Source organism: Mesoplodon densirostris, chromosome 7, assembly GCF_025265405.1.
Source record: "Mesoplodon densirostris isolate mMesDen1 chromosome 7, mMesDen1 primary haplotype, whole genome shotgun sequence".
NCBI lineage: Eukaryota > Metazoa > Chordata > Mammalia > Artiodactyla > Ziphiidae > Mesoplodon > Mesoplodon densirostris.
In genome coordinates, this window is record NC_082667.1 from 88,928,293 (window position 1) to 88,946,524 (window position 18,232).

Here is an 18,232-nt window from a genome sequence, read left to right on the forward strand (position 1 = left end):
GGCATTTAAATTCTAATACCAAACTGTTATTGTTTCATAAACTAGGAGAAAATTACGCTTATAACAAGCAGGAGAAGCTGGCAGAAACAATAGATTTTCCATTCTTTGCTTTCTATTGTTTGTAAGCCTAATTACCCTAGTTGACCAATTAATGACAACACATGATGAAATTTTCCTGACTGCTAATTAATTAGCTCTAATTTCACTAGCTTTGTTACTGCTAAGGCTTCCACTAATTCTATGTGTGAATGTCTTCTTACCCTACTCCTCCTACTTTCCTCTTTGAACTTCCTCATATGTAGAGAACCCATTTGATTGACTTAAGCGTCAGAAGATACTTATAATCAGAGAAAAAGCAAAAAAGAGTGACTATAATGCCAATTAGTATAACTATTAATTAGAAATTATGTTTTGAGGATTTTCAGACAGAAGAGGAGTAGAAATGATAATAGTTTAGTTTTAGGAAAGCTGTAGTACACAAATAGAACCCCAAATCACACCACAGAGAATTTTGCAGGAATTTAATATATCTGATATACACTCAATTTGTGCCCATGAATGGTGAGCAACTAGAAGTAAAGGAGAATCACATAGTTACATTTCTGGACAAATCAGGTTATCAGAATGATGTAATAATGGCAGTTTACCTCAATCACTTCTTAGGCTTTCTTATTTACTATGCTAAATGTTAAGTGAGATTTCTGAGTAAAAGCATTACAATGACTTCAGCACTGTGGGACATGAAACACAGTGAGAACTCAGAGCAAGGAAGGAAATAAGTCAGGTAAGAAGGAAAAAGAATTGAAAGAGCTGAAAGATGTATTACTTAGCTGTCAGGTGTTAGGAGAGTTTATTTGTGCTTTTTCTTAATCTTCATAACGCTCTTGTCAGAATGGTAGTAACATACCCATTTTTTTAGATGAGCGACCTTTAACTATAGGTTGCACTTGATTGTCTGCCAGGTTTTCAAGTCTGTGATGTGGACAGTAATGTCAGAAATTTCAATCCCAGTCAAGTCAAGACCTGGTAGAAACACCATTATGGAAGTGCATAGTTTTGACCCAAATTTGACCACATTAAAATGTTGTTCTTTCTTCTCCAGGATGATAGTCTGTATTTCAAGAAGAATTCTAATTCTTGCCCCATAACAATTTCTCTGAGTTCTTTGTGCCAATTAAAGCCTTTGATTGATTTTCATATTAGCAAAGCCCTGGAATTATATCCAAAATGCTATGAATAGTTAGCAAATAGCAAAAGGATGCAGAGCCGTTATCAGATTCTCAAAACTCAATCAGATTATCTAAGAGTTTACATTAAATGAGGTAATGAATGACTTTTCTGGATCCAAAAATAATATTTTTAATCCTTACCGTGGTCCCTGAAATGTCTATTATCACTAATTATCAGTAAGGGAACTGAGGCGTCATAAAGTCTAAGTAAGTGAGAGGTCTGGAATTCAAATCCAGGTCAGTTTCAGTCTTGAACACCACTAATTCTATAGCCTACACTGCATTCTATACTCTCACTGTAGATAATCAATAAATGTTCATTTATTTCCTTTACCCCAGTTGGGGACAAAGAACATGGGTGTGTGAAAGAAAGTACAGATTAGTTTTAATGTAAATGATATAATAATAATGCTAGTCAGCAGTTACAGAATATTCATATTGTGCTAGGAGTTGAGCATTAAGTACTTTACAGGCATTCTTTTATTTAAAATCTCATATATATAATACCTACCTTAGGAAGTAGGTAATATAAATGTGCCAAGGTGATTGAAATAACGTGGTCACGTACAGTCAATGAAACTGGGAAGGAGTTTTCTGGGCTGATGGTTGAATTTTGGCCAAGACATTAAGGGGAGAAAGGATGAGCACTGGTGGGGAGACTGAAAACTTATTCATCGTAGGGAGAAAGCACTGGTGGAAGCATTGTACTGCTTGCTTAAGAACTGTTACCCTCATAACCTGAAAACTGAGGTTTTGCTGAAAGCTGAAGGCAGATTTCTTGCAGTGTGAAAAAGAATTTACTGATATCTCTTCATGTTTGAACATGACTGTTTTGCAGATTTGTTGAAATGACTCAAGTTCTCTTTCAGATCTGGACTAAATGTCTGTATTATAGCATTAGGGCCCATGAAGCAGCATTTGCAAGCCCATACTCACCTCCCCCCTTTTTAGTGTTTTGCACTCTGGAAAAGCAAACAACAGCAACAACAATATCTTATTTCCTTTTATCTGTAGTTATTATTAATCTTGTCAAGAAACCCATTTGATATATTTATGCTAAACTATAAATGAGATTTTTCCAGTTTTATTGAGATTGAATTGATATATAATATTGTATCTGTCCAAGGTGTACAATGTGATGATTGATATATATATATATATATATATATATATATATATATATATATATAGTGTGAAATGACTACCACAATAAGTTTAGTTAACCTTAATTCACATAATTACAAATTTTATTTTTGTGATGAGAACTTTCAAGATCTACTCTCTAAGCAACTTTCAAACATAAAGTACGGTATTGTTAACTGTAGCGACCAAGCTGTACATGACATCACGATTACTCACTTATCTTATAACTAGAAGTTTTTATCTTTTGATCATCTTCACTCATTTTCCTCACCTCCAACCCCCAGCTCTGGCAACCATCATTCCATTCTTTCTATCATGAGTTCAGTATTTTAGATTTCACATATGAGATCCTAAAGTATTTATCTTTCTCTGTCTGACATTTCATTTAGCATAATGCCCCCCAAATCCACCCATGTGGTCACAAATAGCCAGATTTCCTTCTTTATCATGGCTGAATAATAGTAGGTTGTATGCACCCCATTTTCTTCATCCATTCATCCACAAAAATCACTGAGGTTGTTTCCATGTCTTGGCTACTGTATTGGGTTGGCCACAAAGTTCATACAGTTAATGAATACACTGTTCAATAAAACTTGGTGAAAATGAAAAATGTGTCTTTCATTTTTACTTAAAATAAATCTTTGACAAAGCCAGCTAGGCATCCCTTTGAGTAATGACTTATATCGCATTGAAATATTTTAAACATATGAGCAGTAATAGCTTAAATGACAAATGTTACTAATATTGACACAATTGATCAAGGAGAATATGTTAGAATATGTTAAAATGCAGATGGACAGTGAAAGAACAAATATAACTTTTAACTAAATATTGTCTTGATATTTAGACCATTGGTTAAGAACATGATAACAGGTTTCATCCATTTCAAGAAAGCAGAATATTTGCAGATCACTTAACATTTACTAGGTATGTTCTCAGTCTGGAAGGATATATTTCATTTACATGTGTCATTTAATTTAACCACATCCCTCTGTAATAGATAGTGTTATCCCTATTTGCAGATAGGAAACAGGTTCAGAAAGATTAAGAATGTTACCTAATTCTAGTAAGTAGCCAAACCTAAACTGATCTAATTCCAGGGCAAAGCTCTTTCTGACACATCAGTGTGGGTCTTTATCTCTTTGAGAATTGTTGAACATTAAAAGCCTTCTTCCAGGTAAATGCATAAAGAAACAACATGAGCAATGATATAACAATACAAGTCTCACTAAATAATTGGTGTGTTTGGCCTTGCTTTTGCCGATAGATCTTTTGCAAAATTGCTTTTCTCTGAGATAGTGGACTTTAAATATTTTCTTTGAAGACTTTCCTAAATTATACCTATCAGAAAGCTACTTTGCTTTAAGGCTAAAGAAAAATGAAAGCTTACTTAACTACACTTAGGTGCCAGGGTCATACTATGAACTCTACACCTGCCAGGATTCACGCTAAGATAGGGTGGCTCCGCAAACTGCCCATAGTACTGTGATTTCTTTCTGATATTTTGAAGTAGAAATAATTTAATAACTATTCACAAAAGAGAGAAACACTGTTTCTTGGTCCTCAATATCATACTGCTGTAGGCTAATTCTTTTTCTCTTCTGTTGCCCCTTAGTATAGAGAGTGTGTTTTGGGGACCCTCCTTCACGATCTTCTCCATTCCAAGAGCATCTTACATAAATCCAGGACTTCTCAAGCAGCCAGTTTTGCCAGATGGTCTTAGGGTTGGTTGTACCCATATATGTATAATCCTGAACTTCTCAAGTAAGGTCCTTATAGAGCATAATGGCTAAGAGAATTGGTGCTGATACCAGACCTGAGTTCAAATCCTGCCTATGCCCCTAAATAGCTGTGTAACCTTGGAGAAGTAACTTAATCCTTAAAGGGATTAGATTTCTCACCCGGAAAATGGTATAATAAATGCATCTACCCCATACGGTTAGTGTGTAAATTAATGTAACTTGAGATGGTGCATGTTAAGCATTAACACAGTGCCTGTCTCTTGTTAGTAATACCTGCTGTTATTATTAATTATTCTCTTTATATTCCCAGTTTCAGCTAGGTGCCTAACATATAATATTTGTTCAGCAAATATTTACTGGATTGAACTAGCTCTGAAATTTAAGCATCGGGTCAACAGCAAAGTAGTCACCCCATCAATATTTCTCCCACAGAAAGGGAGAATAGATGGAAGCCAGCCATCATACTTTCTTTTCTTATTCTAAACTTCCCATCCAGGCCCAACAATAAAATAATCTTCCTGAACCCCAACAATTTTGAGAATTTTTCAAATCACACTATTTGAAAATAGTTGGGTTTCCCTAATCTAATATGTCCCAGGGCCCCAAGGTCACCGAGCTTATATTAATGAAGTCTAGTTAAGATAAATGATTACACTTAGTAAACCAACTGCTTATGAGCTCATTGGGCTTTTTAAAATTTACTATTTGCACTTCATAGAGACACAAGTATTTTGCTTTTGTAGGACACTCAACAGTCAAAGTAGTCTTTTAAAAAGCATAAATCAGATGCTATTATTGCACTGCTTCTAACCTCTAAAAGCTATCTATTGTAAAGAGATTAAATTTTCAACCACTTAGCCAGGCTCACAGGGACCATGGGCTCTGGTCACTTACTACATCTTTCCCTGACCTTCATGGGGTTCGAGGCACAGTTGTCTTTTTCAGTCCCTCAGATGCAACAAGCTCTACTTCTTGCTCTCCCAGCTTTAGATTGGCTAATCCTTCTACCCAGACCAATTCCCCTCTGATCATTAAGGTCTCGGTTCAAACGCCACCACTACTATCTTGACCAAAGAGACCTGCCTCCTCACTGCCGCTCCGTCCCATTGTCCAGTCGTATTTCTGTCGCTGTACAAAATTTATTTACATGTTTACTCTGTCTTCCTCCACCACTGGACATTTGCTTAAGAGCAAGGACTTTGTAATTTTTTGCTCACCGCTGAATCTTCCAAGGCTTGCAGCAAACACTGGCACATAGAAGGTGTGTAGGAAATGTGTGTCTAATAAATGAATAAATATGTGAATGAAAAAAAACTGAAACACTAACACGAGAATATTCTCCTTTCAAAAGAATAATGAAAAATAATTTCATTCAATAAGAGTCATTCTTAGTTACTGATACATGACTTAGTAGTTCCCAATCAATTTAAAATGTTCCATTATTTTCTGATACTTCACAAGTCATTAATTAAATGTTGCTCACATTTAAGGCCAATCTGTGAGACATTATGAACTTGTCTACTCTAAAGTTCCAGCATTAACTCAGGCGGGGCTTCACCAAGTACTTATCATGTGACCTTGGCCTCTCATTGCCTCAGTTTTCTCATTTGTAACATGGGTATAATAATAGGCTTATTTCATAGGCCTATGAGGAAAACCTCATATATATATGTGTGTGTGTGTGTGTTTCTATATATATGTATTTAAACAGTGTCTTAGAATAGTGTCTGGCACATGATAAGCATTACAGAGTATTGACTGCTGCTACTAGTACTGTTATTATGAGAACTAACTGTTGAGAATAATCCTTCATATACTGGTTTATTCCACTGAAGATAAAGGAAACTAATAGAATGTTAGAAATCAGATTAAACACAGAAAGCCAATAAAATATACCAAGACAGAAGATGAGAGTGTAAAAGCATAGAAGAAAAAAATGGTTTTTGTTTTTCTTATTCTTTTTCTTTTTTAAAGAAGGAAAGAGCCTAGAAATAGGACAAAAACTATTCATTGGCTATACTGACATGGGGATCGCTGGTGACCTTCATAAGTAAAATTTCAGGACAGTGGGCAGTGAGATTACGGTGAGAGAAGTCAGATGGATGTAAATTATAGAGTAAATGGGACGTGAGGAAATGGAAACAATATATGAAGATAACAATTTTGAAAAGTTCAGACATGAATTGGCTAAAGAAGATATGCAGGGATTAGGGGAGGAGGGAGGCTTTCATGTTACACGTATAGTTTTTAACATTTTAAGTTGGAGTTACTAGTCTAGAATGAGGTTGAACTTTGGCAAGAATCATTCATAAGGAGTAGATGGGCTGTAGAAAATGCAGTGCTGTGAAGTACTTGAGAAGATGAGAGAGAATGAAATGCTATCTGTAGTGCACATGGCCTTTTAACTTTAACTCCTGTAGTAAAAGGGAATACAAAGATCAACGCAAATGCTAATGAATTAATGGATTTGGCAGTGGACTATTTACTGACCTCTGTGTTCTTAATGAGCTATGAAGCACCTCACCAGCTCAGAGTGAAGGAAGTAGAGAGGATGGAGGTTAAGTAAAGCTTCTAAGAAAATAGTCCTTAAGGAGAATTAGAAAGAGCTTACTGTAAGTCAGAGCAATATTTCCAGTCTTGAAAATCCATTTGAAGCTGGTGATTATTAATTTATTGGAATACCAATTTGCCCTGCCACATGATTTTTCTCCAGCTACCTGGATGTAAGTTACACAGAGGCAGAAGAGAGTGAGAGATAACAATGGAGGGAAAATACAATTAGTATTTTTTTTTTTACCTTTTTCCACTTCCCCGCTCCAACTCTGGGGAGCCTTCACGGACATGGCTGCCCTCCCAGCCTCCAGCAGCACTCTGTTATCAAAGAATTCAAAGAAATGGAACATAGGTTTCCAACTTATTAATTTAGCAAAATCAAAAATTATATATAATGTCTTCCGTTGGCAAAGATTTTTGCAATATAATTTGGTTCCATCTTTTGACAAGTAATTTGGCAATGTCTAGCAAGATAAAAATGTTAATAGCTTTTTACACATTAATTCTAATTCTGGAAGCTTATGCCAATAAATAATTTATAATCCAGAAAATTATTATATAAAGATGCTCATTGTCATGTCATTTGTAATAACAAAAAATTGGAAACACCTTTAATTGTTAACAATAGGAAAACAGTTTAGGAAATATCCACTTAGTAGAAAGTTACACAGTTACTATATTATAATTACAAGATGATGGAGCAAAATAGAATAATGCTTAATAAAGAAAGAATGAAGAAAGTTGACCTACAGTTGTGTCTTCCTTATGACAGTAATTATGTAAACATATAAATATTTATTAAAACTTAAAACCAAAATAAAGTTTTAAAAGCTCTGTACCAGTAATGGGGATTTTATGTTTGTTTCAAAATATTTTTTAACATAACTCTTATAATTTTGTTTTTTCTACTCCTTTTCTTAAGAATTTCTGATTATTACCTCATTTTTCATTCCATAGTTTCAAATAAAGTCAGCAATTTTATCATCAGAGAAGAATAGACTTATTTGACAGTTCATAATTCCGAGTTATTTGGTGTAAAAAGACCATATACACTTGTAGGTGCTTTCAAAATAATATTTCAAGAATTTTTTTTTTTTTTGCTTAGTCTTTCCTAGTATGGAGATTCAGCAAACTACCTAAAATTGCTAGCCATTCTTTTTTCACTTCTCTCATTTTATTCATTTATCTTGCCCTTCACAGAAATGATAACAAATGAGTCTGCAGTCGCATCTGCCAATTTCTTAAATCCTCTATTATCCACATTATGAAATCATACTTATATGAATGATTCCAGTATTTTCAGAGCTCTTTAGTTATTATACTTTAGCATTCTGTATGAAGTATCTTATGTAAGTGTAAAATTTAGACTCAACTTCTGGAAGCTTTTGATTTCTTAGTTCAAAAGTGAGAGATCCTTAGTTCAGCCATATGATTAACAATTACTTGTATAGTAAGAAGCTCCTAAATTATTGTTTTATGGATACCTGGCAGTTTTCTTGCCATTTCTCAGAGGTTCTCTATTAAACACATTCTCTCTCTTTCTCTCTCTCTCTCTCTCTCACACACACACACATTGTGATTAAAAGCACAGACTTTGGCATTATGAAGTCTAAGGTTCAATTTCCAGTTCTGTAGTTTCTGGGCCACTTCACTTTAGGCAAGTAACCTAATGTCTCTGAGCCTTGTTATTTTCATCTGTAAAATGGAGATTACAATTATATCAGACAATCATCAGAACATCCGTAATGATTTTAGAGTTTCAGAGTCAGGTACAAGCAGGCACTCAGTAAATGGCTAGTGCTTTTATTACTTTATTATTATTTAGGTCTTGGTTTTCCTTGAGTCTGTGAGTCCCCATAATGAAATGTAATTTCCAGTAGATAGAGTAATACCTATTTTCACCAAAAATTTTAACTGAGTTCATTACTTTCTGTGCAACCCAGATTAGTTTTCTGCCTTTTTTTCTGTGCCGTCTGTAGGTGTTCAATAGATTCATTTAATAAATGTATGAATGCATGAACACGTAGATGAATTTTTAAATGCTTCTTTTTGAGAAGGTAGAACAAATGTGACACAGTAGAACAGATAAGAAAATAGTCCATGGAAAAAATGGCAAAGTCACATATGTGCCCAGGGCCAGCCTAAGGAGAATTGCTTTTTTTTTTTTTTTTTAAGGAAAAATGTGTTGAATAGCTTATTTTAATTATTTTTAAAAGTTAAATACAGGGGTCTTCCCTGGTTGCGCAGTGATTGAGAGTCCGCCCGCCGATGCAGGGGAAACGGGTTCGTGCTCCGGTCCGGGAAGATCCCACATGCCGCAGAGCGGCTGGGCCCGTGAGCCATGGCCGCTGAGCCTGCGCGTCCGGAGCCTGTGCTCCGCAACGGGAGAGGCCGCAGCAGTGAGAGGCCCGCGTACCGCAAAAAAAAAAAAAAAAGTTAAGTACAGGCAGGGACTTCCCTGGCGGTCCAGTGGTTAAGACTTCACCTTCCAATGCAGGGGGTGTGGGTTCAATCCCTAATCGGGGAGCTATGGTCCCACATGCCTCACAGCCAAGAAACCAAAACATAAAACAGAAGCAGTATTGTAACAAATTCAATAAAGACTTTAAAAAGTGGTCCACATCCAAAAAAAAAAAAGTTAAGTACAAAAATTTGCTGATGATTTACATATTTAGCACCAATAAAATAATGTGAGATTAGCTGTACTAAAACAGAATGTTGAGCTACATTCACATTAAGTGACATTATATAGTCTAAATTTATGGAAAACTTCTGAAATGGCTGATAAAAAGTAAGATGGTGAGTGACCTTTGAGCAGAAAAAGACAGAAAGAGAAATGGCCTTTTCTACATTCTATTGTGCCTCTAAGTAAAATGCTTGGTAATCTAGCTACAAAGCAATATGTCATTTGGCTTTAGGCACCTACTGTGATTTACCTTGTGAGGATCAGATTTTGCCATGGAGAGGATTTGTAAAAGTATCACACATTCCAGTACCATTGGCAACCACAGCTACCAAAAACTCCAATTTAAATTGATGAACCTAATGTCAGATGATAGTACCATTTCCTTGTGGGTGTCTTGGGAAAAGATGGGTAGGAAATGTATAAAAGTGAATACTTTATTGACTGAAATAACAATTCATCATTTTGAAAACATAAAATACATTAAAGTTGTTATAGCATCATGCATTAATATTTCACTGTACTTTAGACATCGCCTACAATCAATGTTTTCTGCCCTTTGAAACAGAATCTTGCTTGTGGTATGCATTAATCATATAAAAGATTAAACACTGAAAAGAAATTCAGCCTTTAAGGACAATTTGCTTTGATTTATTCAGTGGGTTCTTCCAAAAAGTTAATACAAGAATTATTGCTTGTTGAATTGGAGTTACAAATTCTTTCAGAGTTACTTAGTATTTTCTGTAATATCAGTATCAAGGAAGGTAAAGCAAATTTACATATTCATTAGGAAATACAGGCACATAATCATAAAACAAGAAAACACAGCGTTTTTATAGACTTTATTTTTTAGAAGTGTTTTAATTTTACAGAAAAATTGAGAAGATAGTATAAAGTGTTTCCATATACACTATACCCATTTCCCTCTATGATGATCCACTTATATTAGTATGTTACATTGTTACAATCAATTAACAAATATTGATACATTATCATTTACTATAGTCCATACATTAGTCCAGTTCCTTGGTTTTTACCTAATGTCCTTTTTCTATTCCAGGATTTCATCCAAAACATCACATTACATTTAGTTGCCATGTTTCCTTAGGCTCCTCTTGGGTTTGATAGCTTCTCAGATTTTCCTTGGATGACCTTGACAATTTTGAGTAGTTAGGGTTTTGTAGGATGCCCACTACTAGAATTTGTTTGATGCATTTTTCATGATAATATTGGGATTATGTGTTTTGGGGAGGAAGACCACAGAGTAGAAGGGTTATTTTGTCAGATCACATCAAGTGTACAAAGTATGAATATGCATTATGAATGCTGAGGTCGACTTTGATCACCAGGCTGAGGTAGTGTTTTTCAGGTTTCTCCATCGTAAGATTACTGTTTTCCTTTTTTCATACTGTACTTTTTTGGAAGGAAGTCAATATGCTCAGCCCACAACTAAGGAATAGGGAGTTATGCTTAAGATGGAGTACTACATAAATTATTTGGAATTCCTTTGCACTGGAGATTTATCTATTCTCCTGCATTTATGTATCCAATTATTTATTTATATCAGAAGAACTCATGGATTTTTATTTTATACTTTGGGTTATAATCTAATTCTACTTTAGTTACTTTGTTCCTCAAATTGCTCTAGTCCTGACCCTTGTGAACTCTTTTCAGTTGGCTCTTGTGCCACTCTGAGGTATCCCCATCCTGTATTTTTTTTTGGAACTTCCTTACTTTCTGACACTATAAGATGGTCTTGTCTATAAATCTTGTATATTTACTGCCCCAGTCCTAGAATCAGCTATTTCTTCAAGGATAACTAGGTCTTTTTAGTGGAGAACGGTATTAGACAGCAGGATCTGGGTGTGGGGTGTGCTAATTGCTGCTCGGATGTCATTGCTTCTAGATCTTCTCAGCTGACAGAGCAAAGAGATAATATGTGTGCACATTACCCATGTATACGCACATATCTATAAGTATCTCTCTACATAGCCATGTGTATTAAGGTAATATGAAGCAATATTAAGCTAAACATGAATGTATATTGATGTTTCCAACTTTAATCTGTTAACCACATAGATCATCTTAGCCTCATCTCTTGCTTATCTTTAAATTTCAACTCCAGCCAAACACTTGGCTTTTAGAAGTATGAAAATCAAATTGTAGCAACTTTGGGAAGCCACGTCATCTAGTAGAATAATTCTTAAAGGGCAAGGTGTATATCATCAAATTTTAATTTACAGTCAGCAGTACTTTCTAATATCAAAAGGCCTCCAGACCTCTGCTTCCAAGAAGATGAAGTAGCCCATTTCTCCCAGGTTCTCCCACTTAAAACTAAAACGCTGAACATAACAACAAACAAACATAGGAAGACGCTGAAAGGTGGAAATGAGAAGGCAGACTTAACTAGGGACTTTGGGACTTGAGGAATAACATGGTGATGAGTCCCCTGTGTTTCCTGTTGCTTCCCATACATCCTGGAGAGGGTATTACAGGCACCCCCAATCAATAACCACCAACAGAACAACAGACAAAAAAGCTTCAGAAAAAAACACAAAACCCTGTTCCCCCTAGCCAAAGTATGAGGAAAGGGGTTGCTAAAGACAGAAGACCATTTGGGCAATAATATACACACTACTCGAGCCAAGTGCCAGTGGAATATTGCACCCATCCCCTATGTCCTGTCGTTTCAGTTGGGCCAAGGTAGGATTTGATCTTCCACACCACCCCACTCCTGCCCTTCAGAAGAGCCAGCGCTCTGATTCCCCACCAGGGTTGTTTCAGTGTGGTCCAGTGGTGAGCTGAGCCTCCACCCCTTTCCATTAGCAAACAGACTTTAAAAGATGGTGCCTGGGCTTCCCTGGTGGCACAGTTGTTGAGAATCTGCCTGCCAATGCAGAGGACACAGGTTCGAGCCCTGGTCTGGGAAGATCCCACATGCCACGGAGCAGCTGGGCCCGTGAGCCACAGCTACTGAGCCTGCGCTCCGCAACAAGAGAGGCCGCAACAGTGAGAGGCCCGTGCACCACGATGAAGAGTGGCACCCGCTCGCCGCAACTAGAGAAAGCCCTTGCACAGAAAGGAAGACCCAACACAGCCATATAAATAAATAAATTTACTTATTAAAAAAAAAAAAAAAAGTGGTGCCTGACAGGCTTGTTAACACTGGGCTGCCCTCACACAGTCGTGGGGTCCAATGGTGGGACTTAGCATCCATCTCTCCCTGACATCAATAAGAATAGGATGTTACAGGTTGGCGGGAGTAGGCACCCCACTAACCCCCAACACATGATGTCAGTGAGACCCAATGGGGTGCTGAATCCCCATAACCATCCTGAGGCAGTAAGACAGAATGAGGTGGCACAAGCAGGGCTACTTGGCACTTCTCTTCCTCTTACCCTGGTGTCAGTGGGGCCAGCAGGTAGCTGACCCTCTACCCACACCCGGCATCAACAAGAAGGAATGAAGTGGGAGGAAGGACAGCAAACACTTCACTTCTCCCCTCCCCTGTGTCAAGAAATCTACTGGGGAGATGAACTTCCACTCCTACTAAAAGGCAACACAATGATATTAATGTTCCCACTTTTGGGGGGAAGGTGTCAGAAGGGCCAATAGGATAGCTGAACTTCTACTTGATCTGTCTGCAGTGAGACAATGTAAGTGCCCACTTTTGCTGGGGTATTGTCAGTAGGGCCCAATGGAAATCTGTACGTAACCCGCCAGTCCTCATACTATGCCTCAAATAGGATGACTTCCTTCTAAAAAGTAATAATAAAATTAAATGGGTTACAGAGTCACATAATAACTCACAATGTTTAGAATACAATGGAAAAATACTCATGACACCAAGAACCAGGAAATCACAGAATAAATGAGAAAAGACAATAAACATCCACCAACACTGAGATAAAACATCTATTGAAATGATCAGACAAGGATTTTAAATAAGCTGTCAAATGCTTCAATTAGCAATTATGTGTTCCTTGACAGAAATGGGAAAAATAGAAAATGTAAACAAAGAACTAGAAGCTATAACAATAAAAACAAATGAGAACAGTAGAACTGAAAAATACAACAATCAAAAAACTTTGCTCAAGAATAGAGTGGAGGGCTTCCCTGGTGGCGCTGTGGTTGAGAGTCTGCCTGCGGATGCAGGGGACACGGGTTCGTGCCCCGGTCCGGGAGGATCCCACATGCCGCGGAGCGGCTGGGCCTGTGAGCCATGGCCGCTGAGCCTGCGTGTCCGGAGCCTGTGCTCCGCAATGGGAGAGGCCACAACAGTGAGAGGCCTGCATACCGCAAAAAAAAAAAAAAAAGAATAGAGTGGAGATTACAAAGCATAGAATCATGAACTTAGAAGAGATCAATACAATGTACCAAATGTACAGAGAAAAATAGACTGAGGGGTAAAGATGGGAGAAAGAACAGGATCTCAAGAACCTGTAAACAGTAACAAAAGCACTAACATTCATGTCATCAAAGTTCCAGAATGAAAAAAGAGAGCAAGTAGGACTGACAAAGTATTCAAAGAAATCATGGCTAAAAAGTTCCCAATTTTTTAGAAGACATAAACACAAATTCAAGAATCTGAACAAACCCAAAGAGGAAAAACGCAAAGATATCCTTGCCAAGACGTGTCATAACTAAACTTCTGAAAAGTAGAGACAAAAAAAATCTTGCAAGTGGACAGGAAGAAACGATGCATTACTTATTGAGAAACACCAATTCCAATGACAGCATATTTCTTGTCTAAAACCCTGGAGTCAGAAGCATTGACATAACATTTTTCAAGTGCTAAAAGAAAAGAACTCTCAGCCACAAATTCACACTTTTTATATCCACTTTCTTGGTTGACTTACGTTAATGGACTACTGACTCATCTTTCTATATCCGGGACTGCCATCACCCTTCTCCAAATATCTAGTCACAGTATTTCCAGAGTGATCTTTCTGAAAATGAAACAAATTTTTCTTATAAAAATGCCTGATTGTGTTATGAAACTTTTCTCTCCTCTAAGTTACCAGTTAAAATCCTTCAATGGATTCCCATCTTTCTTGGAGTAAAATCTCACATCCAAACTCTCTTTGTCCTTTTGGGCTGCTGTAAGATTATATTGCAGGTTGGGTGGCTCATAAACAACAGGCATTTTTTTCTCACAGTTCTGGAGGCTGCAAGTTCAAGATAGGGTGCCAGTATGGTCAGATGAGGGCCCTCTTCTGAGTCACAGACTTCTCATTGTAACCTCACATGGCAGAAGAGCTTAGGGAGCTCTGTGGGGTCTCTTTTAAAAGAGCACTAATACCTTTATCATTTCCCAAAGGCCCCACCTACTAATACTATCACCTCCGGAAATTAAGATTTCAACGTATAAATTTGGAGGGGAACACAAAGACTAGACTATAGCACTTAGTATACATACATGGACCATTCATGGTCTGGCTTCTACCACCCTCTCCATTGTCTTCTTTTCTTACACTCCAGTGAGCATTTCTTTCCTTTTCTTTTTTTTTTTTTTTTTGTGGTACGCAGGGCTCTCACTGCTGTGGCCTCTCCCGTTGCGGAGCACAGGCTCTGGACGCGCAGGCTCAGCGGCCATGGCTCACGGGCCCAGCCGCTCCGCGGCATGTGGGATCTTCCCGGACCGGGGCACAAACCCGTGTCCCCAGCATCGGCAGGCGGACTCTCAACCACTGCGCCACCAGGGAAGCCCCAGTGACATTTCTTATACTGATTATGAATGGAACTCCTTTCTGGACTGATCCTTAACCATTCATTTTCTGGCAAACATGAATTTATCTTCTCTTTTCCTCAAAAATTCACCCTTCCTTCATGTTACATATCCATTTCAATTGCCTTCTACAGGAAGCCCTACTGATATCCCCCATATACTACTGTCCACAGCATGAATTAAGGTCTTACCGTGTCTTCCTATATCACTCTGTAACAATTTTTACGGTAACTATGGATTTTCTTATTTGAGTGTCACAATACATTGACTTCTAGGTGGCACGATAATGATTTTAGTAACAGTAACACTGGTGCCCAGTTTAACCCATGGCATACTTTAGGTGTTCAATAAATGCTTGTTGAATGAGTTAATGAATGAATGAATGGATGGTCAGTTTGAAATCTTAATCATGTTACTTTTCAAAAATCTGTTAAAAAGATACCCACAGTTTTCCAGAAGATTAGGGACTTAGGATCTTCAACTTGATTTAATAGAGGAAATTTTTACTCATACATCATGCTTAAATACCTCAAAGTAAAACCATTAACCCAGGAATTTAAGGTTACCCATTTGGACTTGCAAGCCAATAATTAATACCTCCTGCCCCGACTGTATTAGATGGTTTCAATGCTCCACTCATATCTCCCCAGCACTCATCATTCCAGTATATGCTGATAGACTCATGTTACCACCTGCAATTATCCACCTTAGGGCAGGCCAGAAATGTACAGGAGTTAATGTATCTGGGTGTAGCTTTCAACCAAGGACAGAGGGGACTGGAAGATAAGTACTTCAAGTTTCTCACCAATTCTTGGGATAACTCTGAGACATGTTCTATAGAGTTTCACAGAACTCCCCTGAAGTACTGGCAGCAGTTTCCTGCAGGAGTAATTTATTCAGTAATGCACCTCTGTTGGCTTCCTTCCATGCCTCCATTCTCAATTCCCACTCCACTTCTGAGTCTTCTGGAAGCACCTCCCAGATGAACAGTTTGCATTCAAATTATTGCCTCAGGTTCTGCTTCTAGGGGAATTCAATTTATAGCCTCCTAACAATCCAGTGCTCCTTACAGAGCCATCACTGGTACAAGTACCAAGGCATGGCACATTATGTATCACCCCTCCTAAATCCTAATATTTTTAAACCGATAGGAAAGAGCATGACCTTGAAGAGAAAAATCATTTATATGAGAATAGCCAATGGATAAAGGGAAGGAGAGACAGTGCCATTTGTTTTCCATTAATGACAGTGTGAAATTTATGGGCAGATGGTCTAACAGGTGTGACTATAATTTGAGGAGCCTGCTCCCTTGGTTACAGAAGACTGCTATTGTTATTATTATGGAAGCACAACCTCATGACTTTATTGCTTCACTTGATGTAGCCTTTTCCTTTACCCTTAAATCTTTCTACATCACTGAATTGCAGCCAATAGATTTATTTTCTCCCTATGGCTCCATCACAAAAAAAGACACACATGTGTGCACATACACACACACACACACACACAGAGTTTTGTGTATGCCAGTGCTAGAAAAGACAAGCTCATGGTGCATGTATGCAATGGGTATTGTACATTACAGGTCTCTGTGAAATAGTCTTCTGCAGGTTCCTATGTTTATTTTATGAATAATTAACTTTAGTAAAGTTAATTTCCTGAAGATCTTGATGAAGACTGAAGAAAGGAAGTAAATTTTAAAGAAAAAGACTTAGAAACTTGCCCTTTTTGCCCTTTCTTTGTGTCTTAATGAACAAAGGATAACTGGGACTTTTTTGAAGTCTTTGCTTGAGTGGAAGACACAAAATGCAACCTGTACTCTTATCATAATATGTTCAGTTTATGAGTACACAAACTTATAAACTGTGAATTTCCCTAAAGTTATTATACCATTTAGAAGATGTTTGCTGGGACATTTACTTAAAACCAAACAATTGAGGTCTATATGTCCAAATAATTTCCTTCTCTCTTTCTGTCTCCATTTCAGTTTCCTGAGTTTCTGGGAAGGCCTGGTTTCCCCAAAGGAACGATTTCTGGTAGAAGTCTGAAGGTCTGACCCAAGAAAAATAATCCAGTATAGCCAATGAATTGAGGACAAGAAGTTTTCCAATCAGGTAGGAACATTTAATCTCATACATTACAATCACCTTAAGTAAGGTGTGCTGAGAGCTGGATATGATTTAACTTCTTGGAAAAAGATGCATATATAACCTGCCCCACAAGGAAGCTGTTCTCAATTCCCTTAGTGGTTGTGGTGTTTATCAGAGAGTGCCTTGGGGGAAGATGAATACAATAACAGTATGATGCTTTTCTTTTCATTTTTAGCTCATTGTTGCCAAGTACCCTTGGTGACCTTGGTGCCTGTGGTTTAATCCCAGGAGGTTAGACATGTGGAACAGCACATTAACCCTTTTTAGTATTTTCTCCCAAGACAAATCATTTTTATAGGTTGTCTCCATGGTCTTGTTGCTTATCAAAATTAAGCATCAAGTCTTCTAAGTGAGCAATAGCCCCTGTCAGTGTGAGGAAATCAGCTTGGTTCTTATTGGGGCACATCTTGGTCTTGGCACAAAGTGAGTTCACATAGGGAGTTAGAAGGAGGAGAATGGGGCATGCGAAAGGGGAGTTCTGTGTTCTCATTTACCTATGCATGTTGAAACTCCACTTAGAGTTTTATTTTCATTAGCAATTTGTGATAAAAACTTAGGGTAGGGCTTCCCTGGTGGCGCAGTGGTTGAGAGTCTGCCTGCCGATGCAGGGGACACGGGTCCGTGCCCCCGTCTGGGAAGATCCCACATACCACGGAGCAGCTGGGCCCATGAGCCATGGCCGCTGAGCCTGCGCGTCCAGAGCCTGTGCTCCGCAACAGGAGAGGCCACAACAGTGAGAGGCCCGCGTACCACAAAAAACCCAAAACTTACGGTAAAGGGAATAATGAAGCTGTCCCACTATATGACACAACAAAAGATAGTAGTGACATCAAAATCAGGGCCTATCCATCTCATTTGCAGTTATATACTCAGTGTTTAGCATAGCATTTGATCCCTCATCAGTATTCAATAAGAAGATGCGTGTTGAATGACTTAAGGATGAATTAATGAATGAAAAAAGTTAATATGGTAGAAAATGTGTTTTATCCTTGTATTTTCGTGTGTTG

At 37.8% G+C, this 18,232-nt stretch overlaps 1 protein-coding gene and 1 long non-coding RNA gene across 4 annotated transcripts in view; both read left to right on the forward strand.

The window, feature by feature from the left end:
* Window positions 1–18,232, forward strand: part of LOC132494370 (large ribosomal subunit protein eL21-like) — a 171,403-nt gene that overhangs the window by 146,347 nt on the left and 6,824 nt on the right. For all 3 annotated transcript variants that reach the window (XM_060105424.1, XM_060105426.1, XM_060105425.1), the window contains one exon: window positions 17,063–17,189. The gene's annotated coding sequence lies outside the window, so the exon portion shown is untranslated. The remainder of the gene's footprint in view (window positions 1–17,062; window positions 17,190–18,232) is intronic.
* Window positions 1–18,232, forward strand: part of LOC132494373 (uncharacterized) — a 110,129-nt gene that overhangs the window by 41,532 nt on the left and 50,365 nt on the right. The window lies entirely within an intron of this gene.